Source organism: Podarcis tiliguerta (genome assembly GCF_965153285.1).
Source record: "Podarcis tiliguerta genome assembly, chromosome: Z".
NCBI lineage: Eukaryota > Metazoa > Chordata > Lepidosauria > Squamata > Lacertidae > Podarcis > Podarcis tiliguerta.
In genome coordinates, this window is record NC_139553.1 from 20,695,862 (window position 1) to 20,711,416 (window position 15,555).

Consider the following 15,555-nt stretch of genomic DNA (forward strand, 5'->3'; position numbering starts at 1 on the left):
AATTCACTACTTATTGTAAGGAGGAAGAGCATTTGTTTGTTGGTTAAATTTCTATACTGCCCTTCATCTGAGGATCCCAAAGTAATTTATAAAAACACAGAAATACATACCATAGTAACAAACAAAAACAATAAACCCCCCACAGAAAGTTTAAAAGGCCATAGATTGTTTAATTAGCCAAAGGCCTGGAGCCTCCCTGGGGAGAGCATTCCACAAATGGGAAGCCACTGCAGAAAAGGCCTGTTCTTGTGTTGCCACCCTCCGGACATCTCAAGGAGGAGGCACATAAAGAAGGGCCTCAGAGGATGATCACAGGGTCCAGATAGGTTCATATGGAGAAAGATGGTCCTTGGGGTATTGTGGTCCTGAGCACAATCCCTGACCACTGGCCACACTACCTAGGCTTGATAAGAGTTGGAATCCAGTGACATCTGCAAAATTTCAGATATTTGGTAAAATGCACTCAAAAATGTGCATGTGCATGCTGACTTCTTTTTAAATTGCAAAGTGATTTGAAGGGCTTTCATTGGGAATAGGGGGTTGTTTCCTAACCACTCTCAGCGCCCTTAACAAACTGCAGTTCCCATGATTCTTTGATGGGGAAATCATGACTGTTAAAGTGGCATAAAAGTGCTTTAGATCAGCGGTTCCCAGCCTTTTTGGTATGGTAACCTACTAGTCCAAATTCACTTCATATAGGGACACATTCATTTATTGTCACTTGAATTTTGGACCTAAGGCCTTTCCTGCTGCCAGCAACCAGAGAGCAATTCACAAGTGTTAACATCCTTTCTTGGAGGCTTTTAAGCAGAGGTTGGATGGCCATCTGTCATGTAGGATCTAGTTGAGATTTCTGGATTTCAGGGGGTTGGACTAGATGATCCTTGGGACCCCTTCCAGCTCTACAATTCTATGATCCTGTGATTCTATATAGAGTGGTATCTCGGGTTACATACGCTTCAGGTTACAGACTCCGCTATCCCAGAAATATTACCTCGGGTTAAGAACATTGCTTCAGGATGAGAACAGAAATAATGCTCTGGTGGCGCGGCGGCAGCAGGAGGCCCCATTAGCTAAAATGGTGCTTCAGGTTAAGAACAGTTTCAGGTTAAGAACAGACCTCCAGAACAAATTAAGTACTTAACCTGAGGTACCACTGGAAGACTCGAAACTTTCCACCATTTCCACCACAAGTGTCAACACAGCATTATAACCTGCCAACCAAACATAAGTTTTTAAGAGGTATTTATCACAACCGTTGGATTGCAGGTAATCAAAGAGGGAGGACATCTTCAGTGTTTTTCAAAAAATTAAATGATGCATACTTTTGGGGTAGTATCTTTTTTCTGTGCAGTTTATTTTTAAATAAACATTATTTTTCTCCATTCCTCTTTCATTAAACACTTGAAATGAAAGCGGAAGACTACAGCAACCACATTCTCAGTGAATCTACTGCTTGTTAGCAATGGATGGGAATAGTTTGTAGGTGATGAGGCAAACCTTCATTGTGTGTGCGTGTGCGCGAGAGCACAAGGAGGGCCAATGTAATTATGCACCCACGCTAATTAAGTTCTGGTATAACCCATTGCAAGTTTGCTTTGGGCAGTGGGGAGAGCAGGACAACCTGTGCCTGGCTTTCAGCTGAATCATCAATTAACAACTAAGGAGAGAAGGAAAACTTCAGTTTTTTGGCATCTTCCTTTCCTCCATTAAAAATGAGTATGAGGGAGCCGGCTGAAAATACTTATTGAGTGCCACCATGATCCCTTAATGTTCAGGGAAGTTTTGAATGACTGATGTTATATTGTGTTTTTAATATTTTGTTGGGAGCCGCCCAAAGTGGCTGGGGCAACCCAGTATGATGGGTGGCATATAAATAATAACATGATTATGATGACGACGATGTTTTACTGTGTGATTTAGAACCTTCCCACCTCTAGCCCCTCACCAGATGAGGAAGTCTATTGGAATTCAAACTTTAAGCAGAGAAGCTAAGCCTACATTCCATTTTCCACTGTTATGTCTCACTGCTCTAGAGAGACAACACACTGAAGGATCCCTACCACCACACAGTTACAAGAGCTGTGGCACTTGAGCGAGTGTTTGAACTTGAAACATGCAATTGTCTTCTCAACCTTTCTCCTGAATTTCAATACGAATATTGCATTTTACAATATTTGCCTTCTCTCTGAGAACATTTAAGAAAGAAGTTGAGTCAAGCTGATATTTGAACTTCAAACGTTGAACTGAGTCCTGAATACGCATCCCAATACCTGATATTCAGCTGTGATAGGGGTTTAACAAGCAAATTATATGTAATGCCAAATAAGCTAAGCCAAAGTCTAACTCAGCTGGTTAATGAACAAACGCTTAAAATAATTTTTTGTTTAACTCTCATCTGTTCTCACCAAAAGTGGATTTTGATGTGTATCAGCCACACCAGATAGGTTCACTGTCTCTTAGGCTTGTTGCTCTACAACATACACTGGCTCACATGTCTTTGCTGTCATTACATGGTGCTGGACACAGACCATGTGTCGCTTGCCATGTTGACTTCTATCTGCTAGATTCCTGATTTTTGGTCCTTCCCCCAAGTCCTCACTGTTCCTTTGACCACGTTCAAGGCAAGTCCCATGGTGATGTTTCCATTGAGGTGATTAGCATGAGCGTTACCAGCCATCAAGTTTTCTGGTGCTAGCCACTCATGCACACCAAACAGAGCATTGGTCATTCTGTCTTGACCAAATGCTTCTAGAAACCTAACCAAAGCAATCCAGAAATTCAAAGGGCTATTTTTTTTGGAAGGGGGGGGGGCAATGGATTCACTGCCTAGGACCCACTCAACTGAACAAGCCACCTGAATGGCACTCAATGGGATGATAATGGTTTCAGGGACATCACTGAAGCAACATGGCCTCCAACAAGGATCTCTTGGTATGCTGGGTGGGGGGTGCCGTGTGCAGATGGTACAGTGTGCTGCCATCCACTGGTCATGGCAAACTCTCTGGGGCCAGCTCCATAGTCTCCCCTAGCTTCAACCACCACACCCTTTCATTTTTTAAGTCTTGCTTTAAATGGATTGCAGCTCACAACATTTTAGTTCATACTCAAAGGGCTTATCCACAGTGACGTTTTGTTCTGCTCTTTCCAGGCACAGGTTGGCATTTTTAAGTTCTGCATCCGAGTGCTCTTTTCCCCCCACCCCAGAACTTTCCCTGCAAAACCCGCTCAGTTGGAGCAAACACCAATTCGGGTTTTCTGCAGATTGATGTTGGCTCTGACTGAGTGCTAAGGAGCGGGTTTTCGTAGGGAAAGCTCAAGAGCAAAAAAGAAAATTAAAGGGTGTGTGTGCTCGAACACAGAGCTTTAAAGTGTGGACCGTGCCTGCAAAGGGCAAAGAAAAGGTAAATGTGGATAAACCCCTAGCTGCAGGATGGAGAGGACATTACTTAGAAATGCAGTCCTAATTTGGTGTCAAGTGGGAGCAGCTGGTGGTGTTTGCCACACAGCTCAAGACAAGAAGCTGCTTGCTTTTGCAGCAATATTTCTCAATGCTGACATGTTGTCACTTCACATCCAGATATTTCCTGTCATCTAACCTCAGCTTTATCTTCCCCATTTTCAGCTTCCTCTTGAAAAGAGGAGAGGCCCCTTCAAAACAAGCCTCTGTCCTTCCCGGAGCTGCATTTGCTCCTCTTCTGCTCTGCTGGAAGGGTGCTCCTCAGCAGGTGGAGTGGGCTCGTCTTACCCACTTCGCATGATCACAGGGACAGGTAGAGTATGTCTGCATAGCTCTGCTCATTTGGGTGCTTCCAGAATGGGTGGGACGGGGTGTTTTTTTTACTGCAAAAACCTTTATATTGCAAACAGGTTTTTGTGAGATATTGCAAGCAGGTTGTTGGCAACATATTTTTTTTTAAAAAAACCATATTCTCCCTAGAAAGTGTAGATCCAGACCAAGGGTGGTGGAATACAAACTGGCATTTTGATGCCAATGACTGTGTGGGCACTGCAAACAAACAAGCAAACTTGCACATGTGGGGACCTATGTTCTACCTTGCCTTTCCAAGGCAGTAATGCTTCTGAATGCCAGGTTGCTGGAAAACACAGTAGGGAAGAGTGTTTTTGTGCTTGGGGAGTCCAGGCTTCCCATTGGGGCATCTGGTTGGCTACTGTGAGAACAGGATGATAGACATTGTGGATGTTCTTTGAATGTGCCAGGCACTGTAGAACATATCCTTTTCTACTGTCCATTGTAGAACCAGCTACGTCCATTGTACAACGCGTGCTATGCCTTTTTTGGGTAGTCTAACATCATGGCACAATGAAAATATCAGATTCTATCTGTCTGATATTAACCTGGAAGTAACTGTGCAAGGCTAGTATCTCCTAGAGTGGTGAATGGCACTATTTAGCGGGGGGAAATCCCAATAAAAATCCTCATCATTATATACGCTATTTTACCTGGCTGTTTATTTGTATATATTTTTTAAATTTTAGCCAAGATCTGTAAACTAAATCTCAAGTTGCCTGATTTATTCAGTGGTGGCTATCTAGTCTTTTATATATTGAATGTGTTTGGATTATCAATGTATTTGGTTGATTTTATGATTTCATTGTTTAAATTTATGCCAATAAAGGCTAATAATAATAATAATAATAATAATAATAATAATAATAATAATATATGGATGTTTTATGATGGCCTGGAAGCTGTACGCTGGCTCCCTCGGCCAATAAAGCGAGATGAGCGCCTAAACCCCAGAGTCGGTCATGACTGGACCTAATGGTCAGGGGTCCCTTTACCTTTCTTATACTAATAAAGGTTTGGCGAAGTAAGTAAGCCTTAAACAGTATTGTTCTCTGAAAATTTCAACTGCTACTTTTTGCACTGTAAAGATACAGCTGCTGAGCTGATTGAAAAGTTGGCAGCCCTCTTCAGAGAGAGTAGTGCCTCCCAGGCTACTAGCTGCTGGTGATCTTCACTAATTGTGCTAATAATTACCCAGTATTTAGCACTGTTGTGTGCTTATTTAAGGGGAGGTAAATGTACTGAGGGTAAATCACAGAGATAGTATGAGAAACTTGGAACTGTCAAACACCCTATCAAAATAGTATTGCTTTTAACAGTCTCCCTCCCCAGCTTGAACTTGAGGGTACTTGTCGAGTGTATCTTTGTTCCCCTTTTCATTTATTTTGGAATTAAGATGGAAGCATGCTTAAATCAAGATTATTATTTATTTGTTGCACTTATATCCCACCTTTTCGTCCAAGGAGCTCAGAGGCAGTGACTGCCCAAGGTCACCCATGGAGCCTTATGACCAAATGGGGATTTAGAACCCTGGTCTCCCAGGTTGCAGTCTCACACTCACCATTCTGCCACACTGACTGTAAGGATTAGTAATCCTAAACACATTTACTAATTCAGAGTAACTCATGGGATTTGTATCCAAATAGATTAGGCCAATTTTGAGTCACACAAACGACTCCTGCATTTTAAAACAAATTGGTCCAAACTGAGGCATTTTCTTGCTTACTTTGAGAGTGTTTTTTTTTAATTTTGGAGACTATAATGCATAAGTCCTGAATTCAAAATGCCAGGTAAACTAGTGATTGTTTGATAGTTCCCCAGGAAGTGCCTCAGGCCAATCCTGGGATGGATTTTTAAAAAACAAACAAACAAACAAACAAACAAACAAACAAACAAACAAACAAACAAACAAACCCATAGAACCATAGAGTTGGAAGGGACCACAAGGATCATCCCTTGCAGTGCAGGAATCTTTTGCCCAACGTCCTGCGAAATTACAAGTCTCATAGAATAATAGTATTGCAGCATTGGAAGGGACCCTGAGTGTCATCTAGCCTAACTCTCCTGCAATGCAAGAATATGAGGCTGACCCATACAGGGATCAAACTTGCAGCCTTAGCATTATCAGCATCACACTCTAACCAACTGAGCCATCCAGGCTCTACCGACTGAGCTACCCCAGCTCCAGTCTTAAAGGGGGATATTTCTTTCAGAAACAACCCCCAGCTTATTCTAAGCATAGTATTGGATTGGTGATCATTTTTATTTGCCTTAAAAAATAATAATACAAAATACAGATAGAAGCAGGAGAGATGTGTCTCTCTCTTCAGTTGCACAGCTGAGACACATAAAAGGGTTAGAAAGTGGGCACAATCCAACCAAAATCTGTTAGAATGATTAAACCCAATGGCTGCGGCTAACAAGTCAATTTATTTCAATGGGTAAGACTAGGTTAATAATAATAATAATAATAATAATAATAATAATAATAATAATAATAATAATTTATTTGTACCCCGCCCATCTGGCTGGGTTTCCCCAGCCACTCTGGGCGGCTTTCATAGAAACCAAAAATACACTAAAATATCACAGATTAAAAACTTCCCTGAACAGGGCTGCCTTAAGATGTCTTATGAATGTCAGGTAGTTATTTATCGCTTTGACATCTGATGGGAGGGCGTTCCACAGGGCAGGCGCCACTACCGAGAAGGCCCTATGCCTGGTTCCCTATAGCTTTGCTTCTCGCAATGAGGGAACCGCCAGAAGGCCCTCGGCGCTGGACCTCAGCGTCCGGGCAGAACGATGGGGGTGGAGACGCTTCTTCAGGTATACTGCGTCAAGGCCATTTAGGGCTTTAAAAGTCAACACCAGCACTTTGAATTGTGCTCGGAAACGTACTGGGAGCCAATGTAGGTCTTTCAAGACCGGTGTTATGTGGTCTCGGCGGCCACCCCCAGTCACCAGTCTAGCTGCCGCATTCTGGATTAGTTGTAGTTTCCGAGTCATCTTCAAAGGTAGCCCCATGTACAGTGGTGCCCCGCAAGACGAAATTAATTCGTCTTGCGAGTTTTTCGTCTTCCGAGGCATTCGTCTTGCGAGGTACCACTGTAGAGCGCATTGCAGTAGTCTAAGCAGGAGATAACTAGAGCATGCACCACTCTGGCGAGACAGTCCGCGGGCAGGTAGGGTCTCAGCCTGCGTACCAGGTGGAGTTGGTAGACAGCTGCCCTGGATACAGAATTGACCTGCGCCTCCATGGACAGCTGTGAGTCCAAAATGACTCCCAGGCTGCGTACCTGGTCCTTCAGGGGAACCGTTACCCTATTCAGGACCAGGGAGTCCTCCACACCAGCCCGCCCCCTGTCCCCCCAAAACAGTACTTCTGTCTTGTCAGGATTCAACTTCAGTCCATTAGCCGCCATCCATCCTCCAACCGCCTCCAGGCACACACACAGGACCTTCACTGCCTTCACTGGTTCTGATTTGAAAGAGAGGTAGAACTGGGTATGATCTGCATATTGATGGACACCCAGTCCAAACCCCCTGATGATCTCTCCCAGCGGCTTCATATAGATGTTAAAAAGCATGGGGGAGAGGACGGAACCCTGAGGCACCCCACAAGTGAGGGCCCAGGGGTCTGAACACTCATCCCCCACCACCACTTTCTGAACACGGCCCAGGAGGAAGGAGCGAAACCACTGTATAACAGTGCCCCCAGCTCCCAGCCCCTCTAGACGGTCCAGAAGGATGTTATGGTCAATTGTATCAAAGGCTGCTGAGAGATCCAGCAGAACTAGGAAACAACTCTCATCTTTGTCCCTAGCTTGCCGGAGATCATCAACCAGCGCGACCAAGGCAATTTCAGTCCCATGATGAGGCCTGAATCCCCATTGGAAGGGATCCAAATGGTCCGCATCCTCCAGGCGTGCCTGGAGTTGTTCAGCAACCACGCGCTCAATTACCTTGCCCAAGAATGGAAGATTTGAGACTGGGCGATAGTTGGCCATACTGGCCGGGTCTAAAGATGTTTTTTTAAGGAGCGGTTTAATGACCACCTCTTTCAGCGGATCTGGGAATGTTCCCTCACAGAGGGAAGCATTCACTACCCTGCAGAGCCCATCGCCCAGCCCTTCCCGGCTTGCTTTTATTAGCCAGGATGGGCAAGGATCAAGCAGACAGGTGGTTGGTTTCACGTGTCCAAGCAGCCTGTCCACATCCTTGGGGGTAACGGATTCAAATCAATTCCATGCAACTTGACCAGACAGAGCTCTAGCACTCTCCCGCCCCAGCCCTGCTCCCACGGTGGTATTTAGCTCCTTCCGAATATGAGTGATTTTATCTGCAAAAAAATTTGCAAAATCGTTGCAGGAGATCTTGGGGTCTTTACAAGGCCCCGGTGGTAAAGGTGGTTCCGTTAAATTGCGAACCACCTGAAAGAGTCTCCTGCTACTATTTTCTGCAGAAGCAATAGAGGCGGTGAAGAGGGGAAGGGTCGCGGAGAAGTCCAGTTGCACCAGGAAGTGATCTGACCATGGCACTTCTTTTATTTCACTTTTTCTTAGTGTCAGATCACCCACGTCACTAGAGGTGAACACCAGGTCTAAGGCATGTCCATGACTATGAGTTGGGCCAAACTTATTCAGGGACAGTCCCATGGAGGCCATGCTTTCCACAAAGTCCCGAGCAGCCCCTTGTAAGGTCGTGTCGGCATGGATGTTAAAATCCCCTAGGACAACCAAACTAGGTGTCTCCAGGAGAAAATCCGCCACGACCTGAAGCAGCTCGGACAGGGAATCCTTGGTGCAGCGGGGAGGTCGGTACACCAAATGGAATCCTGTACTGCCCCTATTGCCCAACTTCCAGAACATGCACTCAGAGAGCTGGATCTTCCCAGTAGGGCGCCTGGTGCAAGCTAGTGACTTCCTAAAAATCACTGCAACCCCCCCTCCCCGCCCACATGACCTGGGTTGCTGTGCGTAAGAGAAACCTGGTGGGCAAGCAGTGGCAAGGACAGGCCCATCTGCTTCCTCCAACCAGGTCTCCGTCACACATGCCAGGTCAAATCCTCCATCCACAATCAGGTCGTGGATGGCAGTGGTTTTATTCATCATTGACCTGGCATTATACAGCAACACCTTCAGGTCATGTGGGTTTCCCCTGTTGATTCCAGTATCCGTCCGTCAGGACCAGACCCGGAGGCAGGGGTAGTCCTCAAACAACGACTAAACCTGCCTCCTCGGTAATGACATGGTCTGGTCTTAGCGTAACTCCGCCTCCTGCCCATGATCACCGAGATTGGATGTCCCAGTGCTCCCCCCCCCCCCCTGTGGAACTTGTCCCAGCCATCATGTTGGCTGGGGCCCCACTCCCAGGCAGCCCTGATCCCACCCCCTTAAAAACAAAACACAAACTATACAGAACCAATAGAACAACAACAACAACAAAAGGAACAAAACAATTATACTAAAATTAATCCCCAACCAAATATCCATCCCACTCACCCACCCCCAACAAAGGAAAAAAGGAAATAAAGAATAAAAATTTAAATTACCACCGACTGCTTGAGGACATTTTAAAGCACATTAACCACCTGGAACAGGGAAGCAATGGCATAACACTTCCCATACTTCCCCAAAAGTTTGTTCCAAATAAGGGCCTGGGCCACGCCCCCTGGGCCAGTTGGAAAAGGCCCTGGAAGGGAGCAGGCCCTGCAGTCCTCACCCAGCCGATGTAACCTCAAGGCTTATAATCGCATGGGCTTATTTGTGTGTTGGACTTCAGCCTGGCAGACCAGGATCCAAATCCTCACTCATCCACATGAAGATGACGGAGTGACCATGGGCCAGTCACTGTCTCTCAGCGTACCCTACCTTGCAGGGTTGTAGTGAGGATTAGATGCAGAGGTAGAACCATGTATACTGCCTGGAGCTCCTTAGGAATGGGGAAGGCCTGATAGAGTGGATATATTTCAACAGGAGTTACCAGCAAATGTTTGTTGCTGGATCATGTATAGTATCTTTCAGTAGAAATGCATCAAGTTTTCAAGATTTGAAAAAAGAAGAAGAAATATTGCTGACCTAACCATATAGATCATGTTTTAAAGTAGCCCAAAAGTAACTAGACCAATCAGAAAGGCACAAAACCATGGCATTCTGCATCTGAAAACTGAAATAGTCTCTGAAATAGGCCCCTGGTGGCTATGACATGATCCATCCCCAAACAATTCTAGAAAAAGAGGTGCTGAACTTCTCCCTTGTTCTCTTAGAATGGCAATGTCGCCCGCCTGAGAGGTGCCAGAGCTGAGCCGCTAGGAGCTCCGGCTGAAAAAAAATCCCTTTGTAAATCCATTTAGTGCTTTACACTGTTGCTCTCAGAGGCTACAGTTGTCAAACCACTTTATTTCACAGTACTTGTTAAAACCAGCAGTGTTTCTTCAGTGACAAAATAATGCTTTCAAGATTCAAGTGGACATTATCCAGCATGCAGGTTCAGTCCCCGGGAAGGGCAGGGAAAGGTCCCTGGTCTAAAACTCTGGAAAGAGCTACTGCCTTTGTGGGCAATACTGGGCTACAGGACCAATGTCCTGACTCTGTACACAGCAGTTCCTAATTCTCCTAATTACATATTCATGTAAAGTGAAGTGCAGTATGATCCACTGCATGCATACTCAGAAGTAACTCCCAGAGTATTCTGTAAGGCTTACTCACTAGCCAGCAGCCTAAATTGTCCTGGAAATGTCTGGCACTATTTCATGGTTATTAATAAAAAGCTAGAAAAAGATAGAACTGACTGCTGAATGCTTCTTGCTCTGCAGGGGCGTCTTACCCATAGAGGCTAGTGGCATGGGGCACCGGGGCGCCAAGTTCTGGAGGGCACCAGGGAAGAGGCGGAGGCTGGACGCTCACCGCCCTCGGCCGCCTCCTCCAGCCCTGCCAGCAGCGCCGTCATCCCTAAAAAACTCTGGGAAACGGGGGGCGGGGGGAGCTTTGCACCACAGCTCCGGATATTCTTAAGACGGCCCTGTCGCTCTGTCTGTCTCTCACACCAAATGCGCCACATATAGGTGTCTCTGTGTGTATGTGTTTAACATTCTGATGACATGCAACTGTTGCACCTTCACAGAATGCTGAGCTTTGGCTCTTTGCTTGTGAAACAGTGTGCATGTGTTGACATCAACAGAGGACAGGATTCCTGTTCCTTTTGTGCAAAAGAGGGAAGTGTGACCAGGGGCATGACTTTTCTGTCCCTCTGCTGCTCTGTCTCAGACCAGGCTCATCCGAGCTCCCACTTCCACAAGCCGACAGACTCCCCATAATGAGCTTGCTGTAGCACAGCACACTTGAGTTTTTGGACAACCATGACTGAGTGGCTTCCAATAAATACTAGAATGTGATAATGCTCTGCATTGTTAAGAATGTCAGTCTAGGACCTGGGAGAGACTAGGGTTCACATCCCCACTTGGCCATGAATATCACTGGGTGACCTTGGACCTGTCACTGCCCCTCAGCCCATCCTACCTCACTGGGTTGTTGTGGTGTTGAAGAGAGGGAGATCTATATATGCCACCTAGAGAAAAAAGACAAGCTATAAATGCAACTGATGAATTTTTTTTTAAAAAAAAGTTTTGTAAAAGGCTGCACACACTGTTCTCTCTTTAGGGCAGGCTTCCTCAAGCTCGGCCCTCCAGATGTTTTGAGACTACAATTCCCATCATCCCTGACCACTGGTCCTGCTAGCTAGGGATCATGGGAGTTGTAGGCCAAAAACATCTGGAGGGCTGAGGCTGATGAAGCCTGCTTTAGGGGTTGTTGTAACACATGAACAAGATGGGTGAATAAGATCAATTTGTTTTCATTGTTACTGTTCACAAAGAAAGAGTTCACTTTTATTGTCAGGTCAGCTTTAACAGAAAAAGAGAGAGAGAGAGAAACTCTCTCTCTCTCTCTCTCTCTCTCTCTCTCTGTGTGTGTGTGTGTGTGTGTGTGATGGGAGAGCAAGTGCATTTATCTTCCAATTTCAGTTTTTTAAGTCAGATGACCAGGCACTCTTGTACAACATAAGAACAAATCTGAGAGCAAGAGAAATGGGGGGGGGGGGAGCACCCATTTTATAGACAATTATCTGCAGGGCTTTTTTCAGCTGGCACTCTCCGGAACTCAGCTATGGCACCTCTCAGGTGGGTGCCTTTGCCATTATAAGATTATAAGAGAACAAGGGAGGTGTTTGTGGGGAGTTCCGGCACCTCTTTTTCTAGAAAAACAGCACTGATAAAAGCTCAGTGCTTAACAACCAGATCCACACAGTAAGATAATTAAAAGTTCAGGGTCACTAGGAGGGCTGAAGAGATTAGGCTTCCATTACGGAGCACAAACTATGCTGCTTCAAAGCATTATCATGAAGCAGTTCCTAAAAATAAAATAAAAAAGAACATTTAACCCTTTCTGGGAGAATAAAGGGTTATTGGTAGAGGCTGTAGAACTCTCTGTGAGTTATGGAGAATATTCTGAGACAAAAAAGACTTCTTTCTGGATGCCTAAGGTGTTTAGTAGAAGGAAAACTGGAGCATTAGGACACACTCCACACTCAGACACCTGGGAAGAAGTCTTTTTGTCTTAGCTCTGCCAGCGTAGTTCATGCACTGGTTACTTCAAGACTGGGTTACTAATACTAAGTGCTATGAGCTTTTAATAAATAAAAAATAATTTTAAAAGACTGGATTACTACAATGCATTCTATGTGGGGCTTCACTTGTGCTTGATCTGAAAGCTACAACCAGTGCAGAATCTTGCAGCATGGCTGCTGATGAGAATGAAGCCTTGTCACCTGCGCTCAGAGTTTGTTTGCTACTGGACCAAGTTCAAAGTGTTACTAATAGTATTCAAAGCTCTTAACAACTTGGCTAGTTTACCTGTGATGTCACCTTATGCCATATATGCCCACTCGCCCACTTCAATCGGCTAAATTGGCACTGCTACAGGTGCCACATAATATCTGCTCCATATTTGTAAAAAACAAAAACAAAAACAAAATGTTTGTAAAAAAACTCTACTTTGGTTCTCCTTTCCTGTTCTCTGGTTTCCATCAAAACAAGCCTTTTCTGGTCTTGTCTTTTCTTCCCTCACTTTAGGGTGCTGCCTGGCTGGATATTACGTCACCAATGTTTCCTGAGTGCTTCTCTCAATGTTCCCTGAGGATCTGCAGTGCTTCTCTCCGTGTATTTGACAAGCTGAGTTCGACACTCAATGTGGCAGAGTGTCAGTTTGTCAAATATGCAAAGTGCGGCATTTGCCCAGCAACGTTGAGCATCCAGCAAGTCATCACAGGACCTCTCCACGGAGCAGGAGTCATTGCTGGCAAAGAGGAATGCGGGGAGCTCTATGAATGGCAGAGTTTGGTATTGTTATGAGTTTGTGAGGTGTGAGATACCTAAGCTACTAGATCAAATAAAAGTTAGAATTAATCAAGGTTTGGGGAGTTAAACTGTGCCAAATGTTGAAGCTCTGGATGCAGAATATGATGTTAGGTAGTTTGTTCAAATGTTTCCAGATGTTTCTAGCTGACTTGGGGGGGGGGGCATTGCTAAGGTTTTCTAGATTTTTTTATAAATGGACCATGGTCATGTTTAAATGTTGCTTCTTTTACATTGCACTAGTTGTGCGGAGTGGAATTGGATCACAATATTCTACTTCATGCATTTATGCTTTGAAGAAAATGTGAAGGTCCACACCATGTTTGCAGGTACATCATGAATAGGAAGCTCAGGCTTTACTGTGTGCGGGTGGAGATGGCTTTCTTGCTAAGGGGGGGCCATGTGGAATTGCATTACTAAGGAGGTATGGTTGGTTCTTCCTTTGCAGTCTTTTTGGACCTGGTTAGCACGTTTCTATTTATTCAAGCATTTTAAATTTGTACAATTCCTCAGGCTGCCTAATAACTTTTAATTTGCTGTCATTTATTATGGTTGAATAATGTTAGAGTTTTATTGTGTAGTATTAGGTTTTAACTAATTTATACTGTTAAAGATTTTGGGGGACCCCACTAAACCCTAGAAATTAATAAATGGTGGCAGATTATTTAAAGGGAAGATTGCAGGCCAGGCTTCCTTTCCAAGACAGGGCGTCACATGACAAAAAGTGTTGATGGCCCATCAAAGAGGAAATTTGGGCAGACAGAGGTTGCCATGGTGATGGGGTGTGTATATGAAGTGACAGGGAAGTGGAGTCTTTAGGGCAAGGTGTGCTGGGGAGAAGAAGGGGAAGAACAACGAGGGAGATCCACCTTGGGCAGGCTGGCTGAAGGCTGGCTGGGAAAGATGTATTTGACTCCAGAGCTGCACTGCTATGGGGGAACAAGCTATGTTTGAGATGACTGTGCTGTAAGATCTGAACCCTGCCCACTCAGACTGAAGTTGTAAATAGGTGAATAAACCATATTTCTTAAAGCTACAACAGTCTCTGATGTGTCTAAATTCTCCAAAGGAACACACACCCTGGGGGAGTGCCTGGAACCCCCTGGCTTGGGAGCCAACTCCTACGGGCAGAGGTCCCTTCACCTCCCCCCAATAAAATATTTGAGAGTGCCCCCTCAATTTGATGGGTGTTGCCATTCAAATGGTGTGTATGCTGCATCTTTTGATCGATTATAAAGGTCAGGGCTTACCTGTTGTCCCCCCAATATTTTATTTGAGTTGGCACCCCTGCGCCATGGAATCTTGCTACTGCTGGCAGAGAGTGGGGGTGGCACCCAACTTCTGTAACAATACTTTATATTGTTGTTGACTGCCCAAGAATGTGTGATGATTGTTGGTCTAAAAATGTTTTAAAACTGAATAAATGGATGAATGAATGAATAAGAGAGCATCTGTGCACATAAAACAATATGTATATAGAGTCTCAAACCCACACTTGGGCACCCTGCAAAAACACACAGTCCTGTTTGTTTGTTTGTTTGTTTGTTTGTTTGTGTCTTTCTCTTTCTCTCTGGGTGGGCCAATGCAAGATTATTCCTAGACCAGCTATCCATTCTTCCATTACCCAGTTCCTGGCCCAAGTTTTTTTGTGTTTTTTTTTTAATGGAAGCCTGAGTTTCACAAATCGTGCAATTAGGGTTTTCCTTCTGTGTGTCCTAAATACTTGACTTCCAAACCCAACTGTTACATTTTTACTACTGAACAGAAAACACACACACACCAAGTGCAAAATTAAGCTAAAGGGTAAGATATGCCTTGATATATGAAAGGGGTAGTCAGTCCAGATGTTGCTGGATTCCTAAGGTGACACAAGACCCTGCTGTTTGATCTACTCATAGGTAGTCAGTGTAGCGCCCTCCAGAAGTTGTTGGACTCCAACTCCCATCAGCCCCGGTCAGCATGGCCAAATATCCATGGATGATAGGTGCGGTTCAATCTCTTGCGGTTCAATCACCATGCTGCTTATTTGTGAAGTAGATGCTCAAGTTCTTTAAGGGGGAATATCATGTCACATTTAAAGCCCGTATTAGAAACAAAGCTCACTGTTTATTTTGCAGGCATTCATCTCTGAGTGACAGACAGCACCTTCTCCCATACATGACTCCCTGTCCCTTGAAACCTACAAATGGAGGGTGCTGTTCTGTGCCTTTTTTTTACCCAAATGGAGCAGGATTTTGCCTCCCTCAGAGAGCCAAATGATCATTTCCTTAGCTAGTTTTGACCTGTCTCTGTGCAAGAGAATCTCTTCTCTGGGGACATTGGATATTTAGAGCTT

The 15,555-nt window shown here is 44.8% G+C and overlaps 1 long non-coding RNA gene across 2 annotated transcripts in view; it reads left to right on the plus strand.

The window, feature by feature from the left end:
* LOC310669727 overlaps positions 1 to 13,582 on the plus strand; it is a 63,941-nt gene extending 50,359 nt beyond the window's left edge. Inside the window, exons 3-5 of one of the 2 annotated variants that reach the window (XR_014507327.1) lie at positions 3,626 to 3,773; positions 11,841 to 11,987; positions 12,939 to 13,582. This is a non-coding gene — a long non-coding RNA (uncharacterized lncRNA). Of the gene's footprint in view, positions 1 to 3,625; positions 3,774 to 11,840 lie in introns of both variants that reach the window. The other variant, XR_014507326.1, reaches the window with a different exon arrangement.
* Positions 13,583 to 15,555: the final 1,973 nt, after the last annotated feature.